Below are 26,875 nucleotides of genomic sequence, written 5' to 3'. Positions count from 1 at the left end.
TTTAGACTAGACAAAAAAGTATATTAGAGTGGGCAAGGAGAACTGTGGTGTGGGAAGGAGGAAGAGTGAAGAGTCTTTGAGAAGTTCTACTCCACAGGTCAACACTTCATTATGTGGGGACTTAGGCACTAATCCTCTATTTTATTTCATTCATTCAGATTTGGGGTCACTGAATAAAACATAAGGAGGTTATACATATACATGACTATAGTTCTTTTAAGTATATTTCACACACAAAAAACCCAAAAACCATAAGAGGCATTTTTTCATAATTAGTTTTAATATTAATGTAATAACTCAAATGGGTCTTCATATATGATGTGCTTTTTAAAAATGTACATATGCACTATCTTTACCCAAAAAACTTGAGAAAAATTATGTCAGGGTCAAGAAATGTGAAGCATATTACAGCATGCTAAATGTTTTCAAATTCTTTTTACTTATTCACTCAGTCCAAACTGAACACTAAAATGACTATGTGATGTATATTAATGAGAGCATTATCTGAAGGGCATTTACATGTAATATAAATAAACAAAACATTAAATGTCAAAAACTAGACTTTTGAGAAATAATCATCAAATATCACATCTAAACAAATGAAGTTAGTAGACAACCGCTAGATGATAATCTGGGGTAGTCTAGTCCCAGCCCATGTTTTCCTGCTTTATGTACCAGGATGTTCTGTTTATTTCTTCACAAATTAATTTGAATAATATGACCTTAGGACTTCTCTTGCGATAAAGCCCACATTCTCAACAGATTTCACTTTAAGAAAAACAATTTTTTAAAGGTTTTACTTATTTATTTTGAGAGAGACAGAGACAGCATGACTTGGGGAGAAGCAGAGAGAGGATGAGAGACAGAATCCCAGGCAGGCTCTGTACTGTCAGCACAGGGCCCAATGTAGGGCTTGAAATTATAAAACCATGAGGTCATGACTTGAGCCGAAACCAAGAGTCAGATGCTTAACCAACTGAGCCACCCAGGCGCCCCACTTTAAGAAAAATGTATAGGCTGGACATCCAACCTCATTTTTACTTGATCATTTTTGCTTATTGCATGTAGTTATGCCCTTTCCTGTTCTTTGTTGTTCTCACTCCAGATTAACCTACAGGGTGGCATCCACAAAGAACTGTATATTACAAATTATATAAATATTAATTGATTTCAGTTTCAAGTGTTTTGGGTACATGTTTTCACGAGTGACATATGTATTTTTTTTTAATTAAGACAAAATAGATGATATATCCCTTGTGAAGCATCAATAAAGTAAATATTGGACAGTTCTCAAAGTGAGAGGAAAAAATAAAAATTCAAATAAGGTTCAATAATTTTTTTCATGGGAGATCTAGACCAAAAAAGTCAGCTTGCTTTCACTTTTTGGAAAAACAATCTAAAGACTGGGTTATAATAGAGACTTTCACTGTATGCAATACGTAATAGTAGGATCGTATCTTTTTGTTTCCCCTGCCATTGTTACTGTTCAGAACAGTTTGTTTATGGGAGGCCTCATTAATGGTTCTTTACAGCTGACCCCTGCTGTAGAGGGTATTACTACTCCACAGGTTTCTATCACACAATTTTCTGGGTATGTCAAAAGCATATGTCAGAGCAGAAAGGGCAGAGATAAACCTTGGGGATTCTAAAGACTGACACCTGGCTGGAATTCAATTTGTCAGGAAGTGTAAAGCTGTATTGCAATGCACCGAGAAGCTTGGGTTAGCTTAAAATGACTCATTTGCTGGAGTTTAAAATTAACTCTAAAGACCCTCTGTGACAGTGTTCAAACTCTGTACAAACATAATGCTGAAATATTTAAACCCAGTGCAAATTATGTTTTGATTCAAGACAGTGAATATGCTTAATTAAACTGGCACTGAAAATGTAAATATTTTAGCTAGTATCGCATTAACGCTAAAACCCTGGGAATTAAATTGTACATTTCTAATCTTTCATAATGATGAAATTCAAAATGTTATTGTTGTGTTTATAATGGAGTCCATTGTTAGACAGCATATTCATTATGAGACAATGGTTACACATCTAATTCCACAACAGGGAAGGGATTCAATGGTTCAATATTGCATACAGCAACAATAAGAGATTTTACCAAAAAATCAATATGATGTAATATTGAATTCTAAAATCTGAAATTATAGAAAGAAAGAAGGTATCACAACCAGCTGATATTTTTAATTATAGTCATCTTAGTGGATAATGATCAAATTATTTTGATAATAAAGTAAATTGACATTCCAATTAACTAAATTAAAACCAGTGGTCCTTTCAAGGGAAAATGTTATGCTTTATCTAAGAACTAATAGTCAACTACAACAAAACAAAAGACTAGTCAAAACATCACCTTGACTCTCTGAAGTGTGTAAATGTGGTTTTTATCAAGGGGATAATTTCTTATCATTTTATGCAAAGCTAATTTATCTTTTTTGATCTAATGTTAACTTCTCTTTGTTCAACAATTTGTTATAAAGACAAAACATGATAACTGGATATCTATTACCCCAATGTTAGAAAATCAATGCTATCAAAATTATGAAAAAAATCAGAAATTCAAAGTTTGGTTGTCTTTTATTGAATTTTAAATATAGTTTTAAATGCTGATGAGATCTGCTGATATTTTAAAATATTTAAATGAAATGGCAAGTTTGAAAGTGAGAATGTGCATCTGTACCATTAAAATTGTCTCCTTTTATATGTTTAGTTTCCCACCCACACCCTAGCTGCTTACATTGACAGAACAGGATCATCTCAAGGGTATGCATATTCTCCTTTTCATTTACATGTATTTTCTTTTTTATATTTATTTATTTATTTTGAGAGAGAGAGAGAGAGAGAGAGAGAGAGAGAGAGAGAGAGAGAGAATGAACTAGTGGGAGAGGAGCAGAGATACAGGGGAAGAGGATCTGAAGCAGGCTCTGTGCTGACAGCAGGGAGCCCGGTGTGGAGCTTGAACACACAAACTGAGAGATCATGACCTGAGCAGAAGTCAGACACCCAACTTCCTGAGAAACCCAGGCTCCCCTAAATGTATTTTCTTCAATCACAATGTGAGAGAAAAAAAAAATTCTATGGGTTTTCAAGGAAAATAATTTGTATGCACTAAAAATAATAACACCCTTATTAGTAGTAGCAAGTAGAAGAAAAAAATCTGAAAAAATAGAAGAATAGAAGAAGAAATAGCATCTCCAAGATTAGATTGTAAACTAAGGACTTCAGCCTTGCTCTCTTGCTCACTCACTCAGAAGAAATCCAGTTGCTATATTTTCATCCATGCTATAGAGAGGACTTCATGACAAGGAACTAATACAGACCTTGAACCAACAGCTAGTAAGAAACTGAATCCCAAGACTGAAGCAGGTCTTCTCCCAATCATATTTTCAGATGAGACTATAGCCCCATCCTATGCCATGACTGCAGGCTTCTGGGAGCCCTTGAAGCAGAGGACCCAGATAAGTCATATCCAGATTCCTTACAGAAACTGTGAAATAATGAATACTCAGTTATTGAAGCCTTTGCATTTTGGGGTCATTTCTCATGTAATAATAACTAATAAACTTTGTTCACCTTCACACCTCCTACAAAATCAGTGAATCAATGAACAAGATTTAGTGAGTCAACAATAGGTGTTAATAGCAAATTTGAGGTTTAGTTTCTGACACTGAGTTAACTATACAAGATCTGTTATTAATACCTTACTCCTGACTATTAGTAAGTGTCTGTGGGAAGCTGGTGCTACAGATAACCACAAATCATAGTGTCATTTTGTTTTTTTCTTTTTCTGATTGTCGAAAGTGTTTAACAGAGCATTATAAACTCTGTAAGAAGTATTACACAGCATTATTTTAATTTCCAGTTTCTACAGTCCAAGAGGTTTCGACCTAAGCCATAGTGCCCTTAGAAATTTTGTCCTAGGTACAAGACAATTCTGAAAATAAGAACTGGATTTCTTTCCCTTTCAGTTGTTGCCACACACCCCCCCACTCTGAGACTGACAGAGATATGCATACAAATATAGGTATAGATTAAAAATTTAAACTACCATAGCTACCAAGTATTTATTGAACATCTCAAGCAAACACGCTATCTATGGACTAACAAAAAGTCAAGCACGGGGTAGCATGGTTTCATGAAACAGATTCTGTACAACTCATAAAAGCCACGCCAAATCACCTAAGAGAAGAGGTGTGAGAAGAGGGAGGATGGAAGGCCACTGTAGCAACAAGTCTCACTATTTTAAAACAAAATGTTTAAATTATGGGCATGGTGGCTCACGCACATACACATTCACACTCAATTCCTGATAAGAACTCAGTAGGAGAGTGTTGGTCCTGATCGTCATCTGATTCTATACCATCCAGCCATTTATTTGTCTCTGTATCGAATCAAGATAATCTGAAGTGGCCCTGAGGCTTATGTGTTTTCTTTCACTTCTTTGTGATCAACATAATCACCAATACAATTACTTGACGCATTCTCAGGTTTGTGAGGATGTCACTGAAAATCTGCAAATTATATTAGACAACTTGTTTTTAAAGCTGAAATAAAGAAGACGCCTGGGTGGCTCAGTCCGTTAAGCACCAGGCTCTTAATCTCGGCTCAGATCATGATCTCATGGTTTATGACATCCAACCCATGTCAGGCTCTGCACTGACAGTATGGAGTCTGCTTGGAATGCTCCCTCTCTCTCTGCTCCTCCTCCTTTCTCTATCTCTGTTTCTCAAAATAAATAAGTAAAAAGTTTCTAAAAATTGAAACAAAAACAAACATAAAACACAGAATTTGTAAAAGATTCTACTAAAAAGGGAGGATAGTCCAAAACTGACACATGATTTTTGACAGAATCACTACATTTTTCTTATTGCAACTAGTTTCATTGCATAACATGTAACAAAACTTCTATTCTTATCATTGTGACACACGTGCCACTAAAAATTAAACCTAGAAACAATAGGGCTAACCCTTAATATTTTATTTACACTAGTTTTCTTTTTTTTTTCTTTTGCAACCATTAGTGGAAAAACTATGTAAAGCTGGAAGTAAATTTGATAATAATGGACAATGTAAAATTATTACAGACATTAACTGATTACTCAACAGCAGCATGAAACATAAAAATGAAAGACTGAGTATGATATATATAGAAGTTGTTAAGAGAGTATATTCTAAGAGTTCTCAATACAAGGAGAAAAAGACATTTTGCTCTTTCTTTTTCTTTTTTTGTATCTGTAGGAAATGATGCTAACCAGTCTCATTGTAGTAGCTATTTCACATTGGTATGTAAGTAAAAATCATTATGCTGTACATCTTAAATTTACACAGTACTATATATCAATTATACCTCAATAAACCTGGGTGCAGGGGGAATATCAGAGACCAGACCATAACCAGAACTGTTTTGTCTCCTGCTTATCTCTTGCCATATATGACCAAGGAGTTTACTGATAACTTAGTTGAAAAGAACTGTTAGGGAATATTCACAATCACATTGCAAGTGTGCCTATCATTTTCTGTGTGCATAGAAGGTAGTTCTTTCTTACTCAATACCTGCTTAACATGTATACATATACAACAAAACACACAGACACACACACACACACACACACACATCACTGATTATATTAATATATATGAATTGAAAAATTACATACTTAGTATATAAAATTTTTTTCAATAGGCTAAGAGTCTCCTTTTTGGTCTTATTATGCCACACTATGAAAGGTATTTCCAGTTACTTTGGCTAAGATTAAATAATGTGTCTTTTTATTGCATTGAGATTTGAGGTTTCCCTAAATAATTATTAATGTGTGTAGACTACCTCCCCAAAGATTCCTTAAAATATATACAAGGAAATTAATTAATAATTCCCATTAAAATTCACTTTATAACGATAAAATTTTCAATCATATGACATAACAATATTAAATTGTGTATGCACCAAACAACAGAGCCTAAAAATACATACTACATAAACTTATAGCCTTGAAAAGAGAAGTAAACAAACCCACAATTACAGTTAGGGACTAGAACATCCCCCCTCTTGGCAACTGATAGTACTACTAAAAAAAAAAAAATAAATAGGGATAAGAATAAACTGATTATACAAGCCAATACTAGGAGTTAATTGGAATATAGAACATTCCAATCAACACCACAGAATCCTGATTTTTTCAAGAGAATATTCACCATGATAGACTATATTATGGGTTATAAATCAAATTAACAAACTTAAAGAACTAAAATTATGCAGTTTATGTTCTCTGAATATAATGAAATTAAACTAGAAATCAATAACTGAAAGACAAGAGCAAATCTCTACATGAAAATGATTAACACACTTCTAATTAATTTCTAGTTCCAAGAAAAGTGTCAAAAGAAAGTTTTAATAAAACATAAAGAACTGAATAAAGATGAAAATACAAGATATCAAAATATATTAATATTCAACTAACAACTAACAGTGCTAAGAGGGAAATTTACAGCACTAAATACTTACATTAGAAACAAAGAGTCACATCAACAATCCATATTATTTTTACTTTAATTATTTACTTAAAAGAGAATATTTTTAATGTAAAATAAATACAGAGAAAGTTAAATGAAAGAAATAAAGATTAGGCAAAAGTCTATAAAACTGAAAACAGGAAACAATAGAAAAATCAATAAAACCAGAAGGCTGTTCTCAAAAAAAAAACAAACAACTTAATAAATTTTTAAAAACCTCAGGAAAATGGACACAGATATAAAAAGAGAAGACTAAAATTATCAATATTCAGATTAACACTAGGAATATCCATTATATACCCTGCCAACATCAAAAGGATAATGACTTATTCTGAATAACTTTAGACTCATAAATTATACAACTTAGAAGAAATTGTCCCAGGATAACACACTACTAAAACTCAACCAGATAGAATAGATAATCTGAATAGAAAATAGATAATCTGAATCTTCCCAACTCATTCTATAAGTCTACTCTTACTCTGATATCAAAAGTAGACAGAATACAAAATAAAAAAAGAAAATTACAGACCAATATCTCTCATTAAACTTAGGTGTAAAACTTCTCAATTAAAAATTAGCAAATTGGGATGCCTGAGTCGCAAGGTTGGTTAAGCGTCTGACTTTGGCTCAGGTCATGATCTGAAGGTTAGTGAATTCAAGCCTTAGCCTTGCATCGGGTCTGCGCATTGACAATGTGGAGCCTGCTTTGTATCCTCCGTGTTCCTCTCTCTCTGTCCCTCCCCAGCTTAAGCTCTGACTCTCTCAAAAATAAATACGGGCGCTTGGATGGCTCAGTCATGTAAGCTTCTGACTTCAGCTCAGGTCATAACCTCACCATTTGTGAGTTCGAGCCTGGCGTTGGGCTGTATGCTGACAACTCAGAGCCTGGAGCCTTCTTCTGATTCTGTGTCTCCCTCTCACTCTGCCCATCTCCCGCTCGCACTCTGTCTCTCTCTCTCAAAAATAAATACACATTAAAAATAAATAAACACATGAATAAGCATAAAAATCATTAAAAAATTAGCAAATTAACTCTAGCAATATATGAAAAGAATTATATGCCATGACCAAATGGGATTTATTCTAAGAATGCAAGGCTAGTTCAATATTAAAAAAATAATTGTGTAACCCAGAACATTAATTGATTTGAAATGAAAATTAAATAATCATGTCAGCCAATTCTGAAAAAAAGCACTTGACAAAACTCAACACTCATTTACAGTAAACCCTTACAAAAAACAAGGAGTTGGCAGCAATTTCCTGATATGGGCTGAATTGGGTCTCTTCTCCCATCCCTCACATTCATATGTTGAAGTCTTGGCCCTCAGTAATTTAAAATGTGACTATTTAGAATACAGTCTTTGAAGAGATACCTAAGTTAAATGAGGCCATTGCTTACAAGAAGAGGAGATGAGGATGTAGACAATACAGAAGTAAGACCATGTAAAGACACAAAGAGAAGACGCCATCTCCAAGTCAAGGACAGAGGCCTGAGAAGAAAGCAACTCTACGACCGCTTTGATCTTGGACTTCTAATCTCCAGAAGTGTAAGGAAATATATTTCTGTTGTTTAATCCACCCAGTTTGTGGTATTTTGTTATGGCAGTTTTATAAAACTAATATACTTCCTCCACTTGATTAAAAAGTATCCACAAAATATCTCCACCTAATATCACACTTAATGGTGAAAGACGGAATACTTTCCCACAGTATTGAGAAACAAAACAAGGATATTCACTTCAAACATTCTTATTCGACACACTGCTGAAAATTCTAGCTACTACTTTAAGGCAACAAAAAGAAATAAAAGACATATTGATTGGTAAGAAAGAAATAAAACTGTCCATATTTTATGAAAAACTCTTAGAATTAAGCAGTGAGTTCAGGAAGGCTGTAGGATATAAGATCAATATAAGAGAAGGCAAATTTCTGCATACTAAAAATAAACATCTGCAAACTAAAGTTAAAAACGTAAAGCTATTACTTTAAAAAAATGATATACCTATATATAGAAATAACATATAGTTCTAGGATTTGTGTCTTAAAAATGACAAAATTCTGAAGAAAGAAATCAAAGAAGACTTAAATAAATATGGAAGAAAACATATTTGTGGTTTGAAGACTTAACATAGTAAAGGTGTTAATTCTTTCTAAATTAACCTATAGGTTTAATGCAATTCCTATCAAAATCCCAGCAAGTATTTTTATAGCTTAGATAAGCTTATCTAAAAGTTTATGTAGGAACACACAAGACCTAGAAAAGTTAAAAAAAATTCTTTTTTGACAAATGGTAATGAAGTGTGAGGAATCACTCTATTTGATACTAGGTCTTACTATATAGTGACTGTAATGAAGACAGTCTGGTACTGGTGGAGGAAAGACACATAGAAACAGTGTAGAGAATTGCCATATAGATCCACAAATATGTGCCTGAGATTGATGAAAATGTAAAAGCGATTCAATTGAAGAAATATAGCATTTTCAATGAATGATCTTGAAGAATTGAACATTCATAGGAAGGAAGGAAGGAAGGGAGGAAGGAAGGAAGGAAGGAAGGAAGGAAGGAAGGAAGGAAGGAAGGGAAGAAGGGGGTAAGGAAGGAAGGGAAAGAGGGAAGGAGGGAGGGAGGAAGGGAAGAAACACAATTTAAATATCATACTTGTAATACAAATATTAACTAAAAATGAACTATGGACATACTTGCAAAACATTAAATTGTAAAAATTTTATAAAAATACATAACCTATAAATATGTGGGACTAGGGGTAGGTGACAACTTCTTAAGCTTATTACCACAAGCATAATTCATAGAAGAAAAAAAATGATAAGTTGGACCTCATTAAAAATAAAAGATTCTGTAAAGAGGGTGAAAGTCAAGCTACAAACTGAGAACAAAAAATTGCAAGCCACATATAAGAGATGAGAGTTATATGTAGAAATCGTAAATATCTTTCTAGTAAACAACATAAACTCAAATGATCCAATTAGAAAAAGGGCAGAAGAGAAAGTTATTTTATTTGAGAGATATCACATAAGCATATGAGAATATTTTCAATATTGTTAGTCATGAGGAAAACGCCAATTAAAACTGCAATAGTATTTACTACACAACAATAACAATAACTAAAAGAAAATATAGTGATTACATAATATGTCACCAAGGATCTGCAAGAACTAGATTTCTCATACGCCATTGGTGGGACTGTAAAATAGGACATCTTTCCCGGAAAAAAGAATGACAGTTTCTTGAAAAACTAAACATTTGCTTACCATATAACCAAGCAGTTACACTCTTGGGCATTTATTCCAGAGAAATGAAAACTTATGTGCAACCAAAAACCTGTATATAGATGCCCACTGCAACGTTATTTTTATTGGTCCAAATATGGAAACAACTAAATTATTTCCATGGATAAGTAGTTAAATATACTGTGGTTCATCCATGCCGTGGATTAATACTCGGTCTTAAAAAGAAACAAACTATTCATACATGTGAAAATTTGAATGGATCTTTAAAGACTTATGCTGAGTAATTAAAAACAACTCAAAAAGTTGTGTATGATTGTATCCATATAACATCCTTAAAATGACAAAATTATAGAGATAGAGAACAGATAAGTGGTTATCAGATACTAAGAAGGGGCAGAGGGAGGGAGAGAGGTAGCTGTCACCAGGAAAAAGGAGTATGGAGAATCCATATGATGAAACCATCTTGTATGTTGACTATGGTAATGGTTACACAAATCCATGATAAAATTGAACACGCTACACACCACAAAATCACACGCCCCCCCCCCACACACACACACAAATGAATGTTCATAGAACTGCTGAAATTCCGATAAGGTCAGTGATGTAACAAAGCCTATTTCCTATGTAAGATATTACACTACAATTAATGCAAGATATTGAGATTGGAAAAACCTGGGCAAAGTTTATATGGAGCTTCTCTGACTTACTTTAAACCTACATGTTCATTTATAATTATTCCAAAATAAAAAGTAAAAAAAAAAGTATTCTTAAAGACAATCAGAAGTTAATGACCATAATCATAATCATAATAGCTACCACCAGTCATCAAGTGCAGTACTAAGCCTTTATAATATTTTTTTTCCTTTCTTATTATTGTGAGAACTCTATGAAGCAGGCACATGTTATTAATCCCTATTTCACAAATAAGAATATTGATGTTCTGAGAGTTAATAACATTTGCCTAAGAGGATGTAACTTATTAGTAAGAAAAGAGGGATTTAAATGTATGTAAATTGAGCTAAGACACTTGGCTACAACACTTTTGTTATGTAAAAAAGTTTATTATCTCATATGTCCTTTATATACTTGGCATAATAGTTGGCAATAAATCTATGTATATATGAATAAATAAACACAATCACTAAACCATCAAATCTTATTCTCTGAAAACATGGGCATAATGGTCTAAGGGAAAGAGCAAAACTGTATGTTCCTTCAAGTCATGTAATTTGGAAAACTAAATGAAAATCTGAGCTGCAGTTCCTTGATTGCCTGACTAGAGAAACGGATGCTTCATATATCTTTTAGATCCTATCTCTCAAATATCAGATGTCTCAGGCAAGTTTTTGGCATCACATTTAATTTATGATTGACATTTTTAATGAGTGTCTGAAATGCCAATATTTTGTGTTGTTGATAAAACGATCCATATGTTTTACATTTCAGATACTCCAGACAGCTGAATTGACATTCTGTTGTGAAATGTTAAATTCCTAATACGATTCCAAATCCAGACAGTAGGCTAAACCATTTCCATAAGGAACTCAGAATACGCTCAAGATTTGATTCTTGTTTTCATCTGAGACTTGGAGTTTTAAAGTACCTAGAAGGTTCAAAGACACAGGCTGCAATAGATTAATCTTCATCAAGAATGGCAAATGTTCTGTAGAAGGATTAACAGCATTATTTGTTAGCGCGGGAACCGAGCCAGTAATTTCCTAACAGAGAGCTCAGAAGCCCCTCACTAGCCTATTAACAGGAACTTACTGCCTATCTGTCAACTGCTCATATCAGGACTATAAGCTTCACGAGGGCAGGAAATTAGTGTGTTTCCTTGACCACACTATTCCCAATATTTAGAACTGTGTCTGGCACACAGTGAGGATTGTTTTGTCAACAAAGTGCCTCAAAATAATCTAGTAAACATCATAGGCAAGCACAGTTCAATTTTTACCCACGTATTATATATTTATCTCAATTGTTGTGTTTATTTAAGACTCATCCCAGTTAGCTTGGAATTAAAATCACTGCACTGTATTTTCTTATGCTTATATCTGAATACAGTATCTCAGATTTTTTCGTTTCCCTCTTCAGATATCTTGTTAATATAATTCAATTCATTTCTTTGGAATCCCTAATTTTCCCCTTGATTTACACACAGCGGGAGAGAACTAACAAAGTCATTTTTGTCAAGGTATCTCTTTGCACTGAGAACACACAAAAATCACCTATGTTTTTCACGTCATTCAAAATTTCTTAATTCTGTGTTTTTTTCTTTAGAATAGCAGCAGACTGATACATTTCCCTCTTCCTTATCAACTTCAGCTTGAAAACCATGATAATTTGTATACCATTTAACATAAGTGCATTAAAGAAAATCACACATTTAAAAAAAACATTATTTTCATAGAAATACCATTTTTGAAATTTAAAAACTCATCACGGGGCATCTGGGTGACTCGGTTAAGCATCCAACTCTGGATTTCAGCTCAGGTCATGATTTCACAGTTCATGAGTTCAAGCCCATGTGGGGCTCTGTCTGCACTGACACCAAGAAGCCTGCTTGAGATTCTGTCTGTCTGTCTGTCTCTCTCTCTCTGCCCCTCCACTACTTGCACACGGGCACTTTCTCTCTCTCTCTCTCTTTTTTTTTTCTCCATCTCAAAATAAATAAATAAACATTTTTTAAAAACCTCATTGCTTCTTGTGGTATTGGATATCACCATTCATTTCTATTAGTCATAAGTAGAAATTTTTTTAGTTTCTTCACTTTGTATTTTTAGTTTAGTTTTTGTAAGTCTCAGAATTTGATCTCTCTAATGGCCAGACCATCATTTTAAAATAAAATTCAGTAAGGAAGATCATTGATAATCCATGTTTGATATTCTCTATCTTTTGCTTTTTCAGGAGCCCAGTGGGGAATTTCTGCCCTGCACGTGGACCAGATGACAATATCTATTCCTCGCATTGTCCTCCAAGTTTTGCACTATGGTCCACTCTATTATAGCACTTTTGTTTTCAGATATCAGATCAGAAATGTCATTGCAAATTACTCATTGTCTGACTTTCTGCAGCCTATCAGTAGTTTGGTCAAAAATATTTCATTCATTCATCCATTCATCTAAAACATATATGGGTATTGTATGAAAGTAATAAATCACTAGATTCTACTTCTGAAACTAATATTACACTATATGTTAACTAACTACAATTTGAATAAAAATTTGAAACATATAACAAATAAATAATAAACAAACAAACAAACCATTCTATGCTAGATAATAAGAATTTAACAGTGATTTAGACAGCTATGGTTCCTTTCCAGCAGGATAAAATGGCTTTCTCCTTGACTTATGAGTTCAGAGCTATGATCAACTTGATGTTGCCTTTTTCTATTATATTCACCATGAACAATTAAGTACAATAAAAGACACTTAACATTAAAGGACACTGTAATGGACCAATCCTCTCATGGCGATTGTACTTTTAATCTAAGATGACATTGATATCTTTCCTGCAGTTTAAGTGAGAAGATTCTTTGTTCTAGCTCTCAATATAAAAAAGATACAGATGTATGTATATATAGATATGGATTATATGTAAATTGAATATTATCTATAATTGCATATATATGTGTATACACACACACACACACACACACACACACACACACATATATATATATAGTGCCATCAAATGCATATTATATATTATATTGATACCTGTTCAAATATCTCTTATTCTCCCCCTTTCCTCTGACTAGGATCTAATCATCTTTTGAATGGATTCTTGCCTCCTAATTTCTTATCTCTAGTTTCTCTCTGCAATCATGCTTCACATTGCCAACAAAATCATGCAGCTAAAACACAAATTTTCCAAGTGTTTACAAGACAACAAAAGAAGTACATAGTAAAAAAAATTTTCCTCCAAACTCATTTCCTCCCTTTTTCCCAGCACTGCAACACTATCTGCCTCCCACACTACAATTATTACATACAGGACTCTGTATTCTACATTTCATGTCTTTGGTAAAATTCTCTGGTGGATCTCTCTTTATGAACACATTCGACCCTGAATACCCTCCTACTCTGCCTGTCACTTATTTCCGAATATCTATTTTCTATTTTTCTACAGCAAAGTGTAGATATTCTTATAATTCAGCTCATTACAAAGAAGTATTTGTTTATAGCTGGATTATAAATTTTGTGAAAATTATAATTACAACATCTACCTTATTCCCTATACAAAAGGAACTAGAAAGAAAGAGGAAAATGGAAGGAAGGAAAGAAGGAAGGAAGGAAGAAAAAAAGCCTGAGAGAAACAGAGGAAGAGATAGAAAAAAGAGGGAAAGAAGAAAGTAAGAAAGGAAAGAAACTGACTTCTGAGTGAGGAAAATGTTATTTATGGGTCCTGGATACAGTTCTACTAAGTTAATTGCCACATAATGACATTTTTATGTAGTAATCTTCTTTTTTTTCTTATGTGATTAATTCATCTACCTGTCTGCTACATGTGATTAGATATGTATTGTGTAATTACAATTAATAAGGAATTAAAATAATTCCTATGCCACAAATTTGCCTGTCTACATTTTCTAAAATAATATGTAGGAAAGCAATGGGGAAAGAAGAATATAAATTCACTTGTCCACCAAACATCTTGACAGCAAGCTAAAGTGTTTTATTATCAGAATTATTAATCAAAACTTCAAAAAGTTTTTTTATTTTATTTTCCCATTTTATCTCTTATTATTATTATTATTATTATTATTATTATTAATTGAAATCCAAGTTAGTTAACATATAGTTTAATAATGATCTCAGGAATAGAATTTAGTGATTCATCACTTACATAAAACACCCAGTGCTCATCCCAACAGTTGCCCTCCTTAATGCCCATCACCCATTTAGCCCATCCCCCATCCACCTCCCTTCCAGCAACCCTCAGTGTTTTCTCCATATTTAACAGTCTCTTACAGTTTTTCTTCCTTATTTTTATTTTTTATTTTTGCTTCCTTTCCCTTATGTTCATCTGTTTTGTTTCTTAACTTCTACATATGAGTGAAATCATATTATATGTCTTTATCTGACTGACTTATTTCGCTTAGCATAATATACTCCGGTTCTATCCACATTGTTGCAAATGGCAAGATTTCATTCATTTTCATTGCCAAGTAGTATTCCATTGTACGTATATATACACCACCTCTTCTTCATCCATTCATCAGTCAATGGACATTTGGGGCCCTTCTATAAATTGGCTATTGTTGATAGTGCTGCCATAAACGCTGGCAAGCATGTGCCCCTTCAAATCAGCATTTTTGTATCCTTTGGATAAATACCTAGTAGTATAATTACTAGGTCATAGGGTAGCTCTATTTTTAATTTTTTGAGGAACTTCCATACTGTTTTCCATGGTTGCTGCACCAGTTTGCATTCCCACCAACAGTGTAAAATGGTTCCCCTTTCTCCACATCCTCACCAACACCTGTTATTTCCTGTGTTGTTAATTTTAGCCCTTCTACAGGTGCGAGATGGTATCTCATGTGTGTTTGACTTATATTTCCCTGGTAATGAGTGATGTTGAGCATCTTTTCATGTGTCTGTGAGCCATCTGGATGTCTTCTTTGGAAGAGTGTCTGTTCATGTGTTCTGCCCATTTCTTTACTGGATTATTTTTTTCTTTTGGGGGGGTGTTGAGTTTTGATAAGTTCTTTATAGATTTTGGATTCTAATCCTTTATCCAATATGTCATTTGCAAATATCTTCTCCCATTCTGTCAGCTGCCTTTTAGGTCTGTTGATTGTTTCTTTCACTGTGCAGAAGCTTTTTTTCTTGATGAGGTCCCGATTTGCTTTTATTTCCTTTGCCTCTGGAGACATGTCTAGTAAGGAGTTGCTGTGGCCAAGGTCAAAGTGGTTGCTGCCTTTTTTCTCCTGTATGATTTTGATGGTTTCCTGTCTCACATTTTGGTATTTCATCTATTTTTAATTAAATTTAGTTTTGTTTTTAACATATTTCTTATTTAGTCTAAGGACAATTACATTATGAATATCCTTTATGAATTTTCTTCTTAAATTTTTTTCTTGGAATGATCTTTCTTACTTTTTGACAATATGAATTTTTAAGTTATTCTCTTAGGTTTTAATTTAGCACTATTTAAGAATATTTTCATTTTCACACTACTTTGCCTAAATTCCTAAATGATACTTATAAATTATGTAAATAATTTATAAAATATGTAATTATATAACTATTAATTTGGAAAAAGATGTTCATTATAATATTTTACTTTTAGTTTTTCCTTGATGCCATGTCTTCAATTTACCATGAAATATATAGATCTTACCAGATATATTTCAGGATCCATAAATATTTTTCTCATCTTTCATACATTAATATGTATTATGATATAAATTTCTCATTATTAAATTATTTTCTTTAGAAGACCTAATCTTTTGTAGAGAGATGAGTATATTATTATTAGTCATTATTTAAGTCATAAAGTTTTATCTACCAACTTGTTTATTGGGTTTGTAGTTTTAGTTCTTTGTAACTTTTCTTTTTCACTGTGAACAGTTATTTCTTTTGGAAATAGTGTAAGATATTTTTATTACTGATGATTTTTTGAGTATATACTTACTAAATACTTTCTATTTTGGTATAATTTTGGTCTAGATTTATAAAAAGTTGAAAGATAGTATAAGGAGTTCTGACAAACTACCTCATCTGGTTTTCCCTATTAGCATCTTACATTACTAAATTACATTTTTCACAACTAAAAAAACCTACCTGATACATTACCACTAATTAAACTCTAGGTTTTATTCGTATTTTATCAGTTTTTCCACTAATGTCCTGCTTCTGTTTCAGGATCCCATCCAGGATACCACAATGCATTTAGTTGTCATGTTTCCTTAACTTCCTCTGTTTTATGACAGCTTCTTAGTCTTTCCTAATTCATCTTAACCTTGACACTTTTGAAAAGTACTGGCCACATAGTTTGTAAAATGTTCCTCAATTTGGGTTTGTCCAATATTTTCCTCATGGTTTCTACTAGGACATGGTTTAGGGGAAGAATACCATAGAGATGAAGTACTCTTCTTAACACCCCAAATCACCAGTATTCACTATCGATATGACTTATCACTGATGACGTCAGCCCTGATCACTTTGTCTAAGGTAGTGTTTGCCATAGTGTTTGCAAGGTTTCTCCAACTGTATAAATATGTTATGCATTTTTCCACATTCCCTACTACATTCTTGGAAGCAAGTCTATAAGTAAAACCCACATTTGAGAGGGTATGAATGGGAATTAATCTCTACCTCCCAGACAGGGGCTTGATGTAAATTATTTGCAATTCTGGAAGAAAGATTTTTCTCTTTTTCTAATTGATTTATTTGGTAATACTTTATATTAATATGAAATCAAAGATATTTACTTTGTACAATAGGCTCTGCAGTGATGTTTAAGTACAAAAAAGTATAACTAAACTACTTCTCTACCTGTCAATGTCAAGAATTGAACAATATTGGTCACTTCTATTACTAATTGCCAGTCCCAGATATAGATTATTTCAAACCTCTTATTTTACACTCTACTTTTTTCTATTTCTTTCTTATCTAAGTAAATGGAAACTTCATGCTACTAGTTACTGGGAAAAAAACTTTTGTTACTCTTGACTCCTCTCTCTCTCACCCCACATCTAATCAAGTCATTAAATTTTTTCAATACTTTCCTCAAAATACATACAGAATCCAAATACCTCTCACATACTCCACCTCAACCACCTAAGTCTAAATCATGAACAATTTCTTCCCAGGTTATGAAAAGAACCTACCAAATTCTCCCTTTTTTTTTTCCCTTGCCTCAATAATGTCCATTTACTCTATGGCATCAATAATATTTCTTCTGTAATATAAATCAGATAATATAACTTTTCTTATTATAAACCTATTTTCATAAATAAATAAACATTAAAAAAGGGAGGTGCATGGGTGGCTCAATTAAGCATCCTACTCTTGATCAGGGCTCAGGTCATGATATCACAGTTCTGTGAGATCAAGCCCTGCTTAGGTCTCGGTGCTGACAGCACAGAGCCTACTTGGGATTTTCTATTTTACTCTCTCTCTGCCCCTCCCCTGCTCATGCACTCTTTTTTTCCTCTCTCTCGCTCAAAATAAATAAATAAAATTAAAAAAAAGAAAGAAAACTGTTTCAGCTTTGTGCACAACAGGTACAATATGCAACTACTCAACTTTTCCATTTCAAGGTGAAAACAGCCATAGACAATATGAACGAATGAATGTGTGTGTCAGGGTTCCAGTAATATTCCTATTACAAAAAGATGTGGTGGGCATTATTTGACCCATAGGTTTATAGTTTACCAACCCCTGGCCGAAAAATTTGGTTCTGTCTGACCTTATAATATAACTCACTTCCTTCATTCACTTCACTAATTTTCTTGAAACCAGTCAGGCATTCTTCAACCCCAGGTCCTTTGTACTTGCTGTTCCTTTTACCTGGAATGATAATCCTCTAGAAAGCAGTAAGTCTCATTCCCTCACTTCCTCTCATTCAAAGTTCTCCTTGACACAAAGGCCTTTATTTATTGCCCTCACTCTTTATTCTCTTACTCTGCTTTATTTCACTTAATGTCATTCATCACAACCCGATTTTATTTTATTTATTTATTTTTCTATTTTGACTCCAACCTCTTCACATAAAGCAAGCTACATAAGACCAAGGACATATCTGTTTTGGTCACTGTTGAATCTCTAGGGACCTAACCCCTTATTGTCTCAGTAAATATTATTAAATAAATGATGAAGTTAATGATCTAAAATCTGTGTCTAATATCATTTACATATACACATATACTTTGCAAATTATTACTCTATTAAGAGTTTTTATGTTTTTTCTATTAACTACTGTTTTTAAACAAATTTCATATTATTAAATAGCTTATTTTGATTTATCTAACTTGGTTCCTAACGTCTTTGAATTACTCCTTATTTCCAAGAATTACATTTTTTGAGACTTCCTATGTCTGGATATAAGAATTTGAATCACAAAACTCTATGAAAATGATTCACTGTTTTGGCCACTTATTTTTGTTTTTAACAACTCTCATGTCTACTGATTAACATTGAGTTGTTGTGTGTTATTTTTATTTTTTTTATAGTTCTATATGAGTAAGTGAAGATTTTTTTGTTGTTGCTTTACTCTATAAGTGCACTTACTTTGCTAAGATGTGGGTCTCTTTCTAGCAAGACAATCTGCACGGAGGTGATCAGAGTGAAGGGCTGAAGTGAAAGTTCTCTGAGTTTGAACCTAGGCTCAAACTTTCATCCTGCTCTTCAATTTCTCCCTCTGCAAAATACTGATAATAATAGTACTCCTGTAACAGGGTTTTATATGATTAATAAGTTGTGAATGTTAATGAGTTTATAGATATAGAGCACTTTAGAAGTTTATTATTATTGGCTTGATTTAAATTATCATCACCATCACCATTATCAGTTTAACTCAGTATCTTGTGGATGCTTAGGTTAAAAAAGAAATTTTCTTCAAGATTTTAATCTTTTTTCTTCAGTATCACTCATCCTCAATTTTTCATCATGGGATTCTGTTTATAATACTATTAAAAACTGTTAATATTTCATCCATGCTTATTTTATTTTCACTTCTACCACTATGATTTTTTTTTAACATTTATTTATTTTTGGGACAGAGAGAGACAGAGCATGAACGGGGGAGGGTCAGAGAGAGAGGGAGACACAGAATCTGAAACAGGCTCCAGGCTCTGAGCAGTCAGCACAGAGCCCGACGCGGGGCTTGAACCCACGGACAGTGAGATCGTGACCTGAGCTGAAGTCGGACGCTTAACCGACTGAGCCACCCAGGCGCCCCTTATTTTTAATTGTATGGAAAAATCTTAAGCTTTATTATTTTGGTACTGATTTTTTTTTAATGATCCAATCTGATACATTAAAAATGCTTTCAAATTAAACACAATTCAAATCAGTAACTATTGAGTTACATAATATCTAAGTATGTGTTACATATTATCCCAGGGGCTATGGGTCTTCTGATCTCAGATTCTTCTCTGCTTGTGCCTGTCACTTCTGTTTTTTGTTGTTTGTTTTTTTTGTATTTTTATAAAACATGCTTTTGATTTTTTTCTTAAGAATCACACCTGTGAAAAGGGGATTATAGCAGAATTTATTATAGTGATTAAATGTTAATATTTGTAGTACCTTTAGAAGAGCATGTGACATAGATGGTTTGAAAGTAATATTAAGTTTACTCAATAAAAGATACAAATAAACAAAATTCTACATTTTCTATGTGCCTTTTTGACTTTCATTACCATTCTTTGTCATAGGGAGATGTTTGTTTTTTCATGTGGCACTCTTTTGAAATGCAGCATTTTTCCTCGTCTCATGTTTAGCTGGGATGGGAAGTAACTTTCATATTGTGCTGTGAGGTTGGTTCTGCCAGAGACTGCAGAAAACCCTCATCTCTTCTTTCAAGTTGCTGTGAAGGAGAACATTTCAAACCACTGCAAGCTATTTGGCTAGAGAGATTTGACAATAGTCAAGATATTGAGAGAAGACAAGAAGGAGAGGGTGGCTGGTTTTTCCTTGTTTGTTGTAGTTCATCACCTGGCATGGATGTACTAGCTGAAAAGCAGCAAGTCACTTCACAGGCACTTTGTTTAGCCCAGGTACCAACTTTAAGCAGCAGCCTGGACTAATCAAGCACGTTGGAATATCTATTCAACATGGCCACATGGATTTCAGAGGACCATTGTTGGAAGGTTACTGATTTCCCTTACACAGTCTAGTCCTTACCCTTTCAAACTGCAAGGTCCATTATCAATTTACAAGTGATTTGTGGCAGGTCGGGTGCCACATTTTTCCTTTCATTCATTTGCTTTTACCTGTACTTTGCTGGCTGAGATATCTTTATGTATGTGCTATGTATATACAACTTTTTTTCCTGGTTTCCAATGCTAATCTGTTTCCTGTTCATAACCACTTGATTATTTTAAGATGAATCTCATTTGTGGGCAATTTAGGGACATTCTCAATCTCCTATCACACCTTAGATTCTTACTAGTAACATTTTATGATATTTATTAGTATCAAAATAACACTTTACCATACTAATAAATCTGATACAACAAAAAAAATTATATAAAAATGGAACCAATACTGAGGAATAATAAGCATTAAAGATAAAACTATTCTATCACACAATCTCATATATATTCACCTTACACAGATTTTTGTTGCATATATTTCATGTTAATGCCATGGGTTCATATGAATCTTAAAAGAGTAGTTCTGCCTAATGAAAATGAAAGCAAAGGTTGAAGTACACTATCTTAATTATAAATGTTATGGGTCCACTGTTTGAGAGGGCTTCACTCCAGAGATTACAAATAAAATGAAGTACATCCAATTAAGTCCCAGATTGACAAAATTTTTCCTTTATGCTTACTGACAGCCCTCAGATACCTCATTCAGGATCAGACATTCAAGTACTCTCAATGACAGCAGGATGCCACTTTTTACTCACATTTGTATCTATGCAAAATGGAAATGCTGAAACTCTTATTAAAGTGTGTGTGTGTGAGTATGTGTGTGTGTGTGTGTGTGTGTGCGTGTAGTAAAAATAACCAAAAAGAGGCAAAAAAAAAATATGTTGCTGCCCGTTTTTGTCTGTATCCAAAGAGATTACAAAAATTTCTTTTCTGAACATGTCATTTACAACTGCAGAGCTCAAGACCACATTAAGAACTATCTTCTTCATAATAATGATTTAGTGTTTATGTGAAAGGCATTTAGATAAAAAATGTACATGTGCACCTGTCAAAATAAGGCAGATACTGAATGTATATACATTCAGTAATAGTGTAACATATGTAATTTATTATATAATACATATTTACTCTGAACTTAGAATAGTACAATTTATAACAAAAGAAGAAAGAAGCCAATAAACCATTCTCCTGACTACCACTTAGCAAAGATGAACACTCAATATAAATAGAAAAATGTTTGACAGCTGGGATAATGTGCCTTAATGGTTCATTGACAGGCAGACTGGTTTCAACCATCTGCATATTTATTTCTATTTCCATGGTGGTCCAGCTGCAAGTGTTACCACATTTGATAATGCTTTCAATTAGATCTTCACTCTTAATGGATGTCATTATTTTTCATAACCACCCTCCCATGGGCTTCATTCAAAGTAAGCAACAATAAAAATACAGAAGTGATACAGTTAACACTCAGTAATTTTATGTCACATTTTACTATCGGAGGTGACAAATATTGATAGGTTTGAGCAAATGTATGGCTTTAGAGTGCTTCAGTGTATCTCAGTTTGTCTCCTCAGTGATTTTGTGAACCAATCTTGTATCATTCTTTTAAGTTATGTATTCACCTGATACATTTTTACATGAAAGTAGGTCATGTGTATTAGTGGACACCCAAAGATCCATTCCTACCAATTTGCCTTGATTTTGTGATTGATTCCTGCCTTCTTAATCAGCTCTCCTTTTAATATTATAGAAATACTTACGGTTCTCCAGCAACTAAGATAAAAGCTGAATTACAATTCATTTTTTTCCTCAGGGCCTCAAATGATAAAGGTAGCTTTAGAAATCTGAGACATGCTGAGATTTAGCTGAAAGCAAGAAGAGACTTAAATCATTCCCATAACAGAAAAGCCCGCAGGCAAGTCGGGTGGACCAATTAGAGCATTCCAAGTCATTCCCAATGGTTCTTCAAGTCAGATGTTAATTATCACTAGACTCACTAGGGACCCAGCGTTCTTTCTGTGTATCAAGACCTACTTGGACCTTAATTTGGCTTTGTCAAAATAACCTTTGTCTGTGACAAAAGTCTTCTTTAACTTGTAAGACTGATTAAGCTCGGCTCTATAAGAATGGTGAGATAATTTTATTTTGAAGTCCTTTGAAATCCATACTCAATTTCTATCCAGAATACATCTACCATTTAAATATTTTCAAATTAATTGCTAGACATAATCCTGAGCCATTTGGGATTTTTTTATTATTATTATTCTGTAGAGCCTATATTATTATACTTGTAATCACTGGACAATAGAAAATGTGTTTTTTTAATAGCTAAAACTTTGTTTTGTTAAATAAAAGAAAAAAATGAAACTATCTTACATTTGACAAACATCACATTTCTAATTTATTGCTTGGAAAATAATTGGCTAATTGGGGGTCAATGTCCTTGTCAATCCTCTAAGACAAAAAGCTAAGATCTTTGTTATTAGAGTATATATACATATAGGATGTCTATATGGCCTTCTTTTGGGTCTGGATATCTCCACCATTTATTTATTTATTTTGAAAGAGACAATTCGTGAGCGGGAGAGGGGGGTAGAGAGCGAGGGAGAGGGAGACAGCATGTGCACGCACACAAGAAGGGGAGGGGCAGAGAAAGGGAGGCACAGAATCAGAAGCCGGCTCCAGGCTCTGAGCTGTCAGCACAGAGCTTGATGCGGGGCTCGAACTCACGAGCAGTGAGATCATGACCTGGGCCAAGTCAGATGCTTAACTGACTGAGCCACCCAGACTCCCCAAGTGACAATATATTTTTAATCAAACCAATATTATGAAAGTAAGCTTGGCACTATAATTTAAAAGGCACATTTTTTAAGAGAAACAAAACTGGATTTGAGTCATGGTCCTTTCTTTTACTACGTATGTGGCCTTGGGAAATGAGTTACGTGAGTCCCCAAATCCTCGCCCTTAAAACATGGATAATGATATCAAGTGTGCAGGGTTTGTTGAGAGGATTAGAACTAAATGTGTGTGATGCACTTCACACAGTTCCTGGTAAAAAGTGAATGTGTGTTAATATACCTTATTATGTTTATTATTATGAGAATTCTCATTTTATTAGGATGTTTCAAATAATCTGATCACTGCTATATTAAGAATCCTACATAGCCTTGGAAACTTGCTGTAATGTTATTTTATATTTTGAGATACAATAAAGAATTAATGCCTGTTGGATATTTTAAATGTTGCAGCCACAGAGTTATGCAGAATACTGTGTGGAAATTTGTTTCTGCAAACCCATCTATGCTGAAGAGTATAGTTTAATTGTAAGTGTACAGTGAATGTGGGCATATAGAGAACTGTCTCATTTGTGTCTTTCTGTCTGCCAAGTCATACAGAACTGACTAAAATAAGTGAAGTGGAGAATGAGCCAATTTTCTGAGAAGCTTTAGGAAGGACACGTGTGACATACTGGAGGCATGCAAGACCAGAAATAAACAATAGTATAGCACAATCTCTTGCTAAGAGTGACATTTCCAAGTTTGGGCTAAATTTCATCATTTCCTCAGATGCCAGCTAGGAAGTGATTACTATGTAACTCTGTATATGGCCTAGTTAAGAGTTTCTCTAAACTTTCAGCTATATAATTTCAATTTTTTCTGTACTTCAAAAGGTTCAGTGTACTGTTAAATTAGGATGAGTATAAAAGTGTATGAGCAACAGTAATTCAAAGAATGATACTGGTGGTTTCTGAAGTTTCACTAGACGACAAAGTGAGTAGAGACTGTAGAAGCCGAGGTCAACAAAGAAAGTGCCTGTATTTGTCAGGCATTCCAGGCAAAAGACTTTGACATGATCTAAGTCAATGGTCTTTAAAGGAAAACAAACAGTCATCTTATGTTTAAAGATGGATACTCTCAGGGTGCCTGGGTGGCTCAGTCGGCTAAGCATCTGACTTTGTCTCAGGGCATGATCTCACAGTTCGTGGGTTCGAGCCCCATGTCAGGCTCTGTGCTGACAGCTCAGAGCCTGGAGCCTGTTTCAGATTCTGTGTCTCCCTCTCTCTCTGCCCCTCCCCTGTTCACGCTCTGTCTCTGTCTCAAGAATAAATACACATTAAAAAAAATTAAAGATGGATACTTTCTATAGATGAAAACATCTTTATGTTTAGGACCGTTTTGTACCAAAGAAGCTAAACTCAGATTGTCATCGAATGTGAACGAAACACCAGTTACCAAAAGTTTCTGTTCATTTTTATAACCTACTAAAAGATTAGAGAAACATCCAGTGATTCCCCAGAGTAATTGTAATCGCTCACACAGTGTATAATGTTATTCTGAGAACATCAATTGCTTAAAATTGATAACAGTTCCACCCTAGAATTACATAGCCAATTATGGGTCTCTTTCATTTGTCACACCAGATTAGATTTCTGGCCCATCTAGTTAGGCAGATTGTCTCTGCCAGTGACCAATACAAGCAATGTTTCAATGTGAGTAAAAGAGAACACAATGATATAAGAAGTGAAATAAATTAGTAGGTCTCACCATGTTTGCTTCCTGAGAACACTAGCATGCAATCATATACCCAGAACTTATTAATATATGTGATATAAATATATAACCTGGTACAAAAATATACATGATGCATTTTGACCTAAACATCTTTAAAGACATTTAAAAATCATTCAGGACATTTGCTTCTATTACTCTGGGTGTCAGTTAAAAAGTCTTGTCATACCCCCCAATATTTTTTAAAGATTTAAAAAAAAATTTACTGTTAATTTTTGAGAGAGACAGAGCATGAGTAGGGGAAGGGCAGAGAAAAAGAGGGAGACACAGAATCTGAAGCAGGCTCCAGGCTTGAGGCTCCAAGCTGTCAGCACAGAGCCCAATGCAGGGCTTGAACCCACGAACGGTGAGATCATGACCTGAGCCAAAGTCGGACGTCCAACCAACCAAGCCACCCAGGCGCTCCAGTCATATCCCCCAATTTAAAAGAAACAGAAAAAAACCTCCCTTGAATGCATTGATTTATAGGATTGAAATATTCAGAGTTATGGCAGTAATAAGGCAGTAGTGTTTATCCAAGCTCTAGCTTTAGCATTCCAATGCCCCATTCCAGTGTCAGCTTTGTCTTCAGTCTTCAGAGTAGCTTGAAAGCTCCCCATTGTTCCTCTGGGCACATTTTTTTTCCACATAAAAAGTGAAGGAAACTGTCTTATCTGGTTATCAGAAGACAAAAGACCTAAGTTTACTCTAATATGATCATCGCAGGCCACAACATGTTAAAAGAACATCTGTTGGTTTTTTTTTTTTCTTTTTTTTTTTTTTTTTTTTTGTGGTTTCCCATTTCTTTCAGGAGACTTTTGCAAAAGTAGCAGTCTGGATCGTTCTTTCTACATCTTCTTCTCTTGTTGTATTGGAGGAGGCAGGTCCTATCTAGTTGGTGAGGAGCTAAGGTTTTCCATCCTTTAGTGTATCCTTCCTGGGAGGTTAAGGTGTTCTTATAACTTCTTATGCCTACTTTATTGCAGCGAAATTCATGGTCTTCTCTGGGGTTTTGTAGCTTTCCTGGCCTCAAGTGTCTCCAAGAATGGATGAAACAGTTATCACTGTATCTGTAGCCTGTGCCAGATTTATAGTACTCAGTATGTAGCTGATGATGAATACATGAAACTGAAATTTAATTGGGTAGTATCACAGCATGTCTGAGATGGGCTCCATGCATTGATGTTAAATTTCTTTGCTTATTGCATCATTCCTTCCTTCTGTTTCTTCAGTTCCTACTTGCTGTGTGCTATTTCTTTCACTTGGAGAAGAAGTACCATAGTGTGAAAACTTGCTCCTTACTCCTTTAAGCTGCTTTGAAAGATACATGGACCGAAGCTTGCTGAAATATGTATTCTATGTTGAAGGTAAAACCAGATGTTTTCATGTAGGATAACAATGTCCAGGTCTTGTGAACGGAGGAAATATCCAAGTTTATGCATAATCGTCTAATGAAAACACACTATTAACCACTGCATCTATCTGTCTGGGAAGCTCATTTTCATTTCATTTAGGGGCCATCCATAAAGAAAGTTTGATCATCAATCCTATTTAGGGATTTCAAGTGGAAACAAATTCTTTCTGGAAAGAAGAGTACAGATTAATTAGGGGGAATGAATTCACAAACAAATCCCTTGAGAAGCTTGTCAGTTGTTTAAAGGACTTGCCCTGGGCTAGATCATCCATACTTGGGGCTTTTGATCTAGCATTAAAAATT

Source organism: Herpailurus yagouaroundi, unplaced genomic scaffold (genome assembly GCF_014898765.1).
Source record: "Herpailurus yagouaroundi ecotype Mexico unplaced genomic scaffold, PumYag 28, whole genome shotgun sequence".
Taxonomy (NCBI): Eukaryota; Metazoa; Chordata; class Mammalia; order Carnivora; family Felidae; genus Herpailurus; species Herpailurus yagouaroundi.
The sequence above is the reverse complement of the archived record's forward strand: the minus strand, read 5'-3'. Positions refer to the sequence as shown.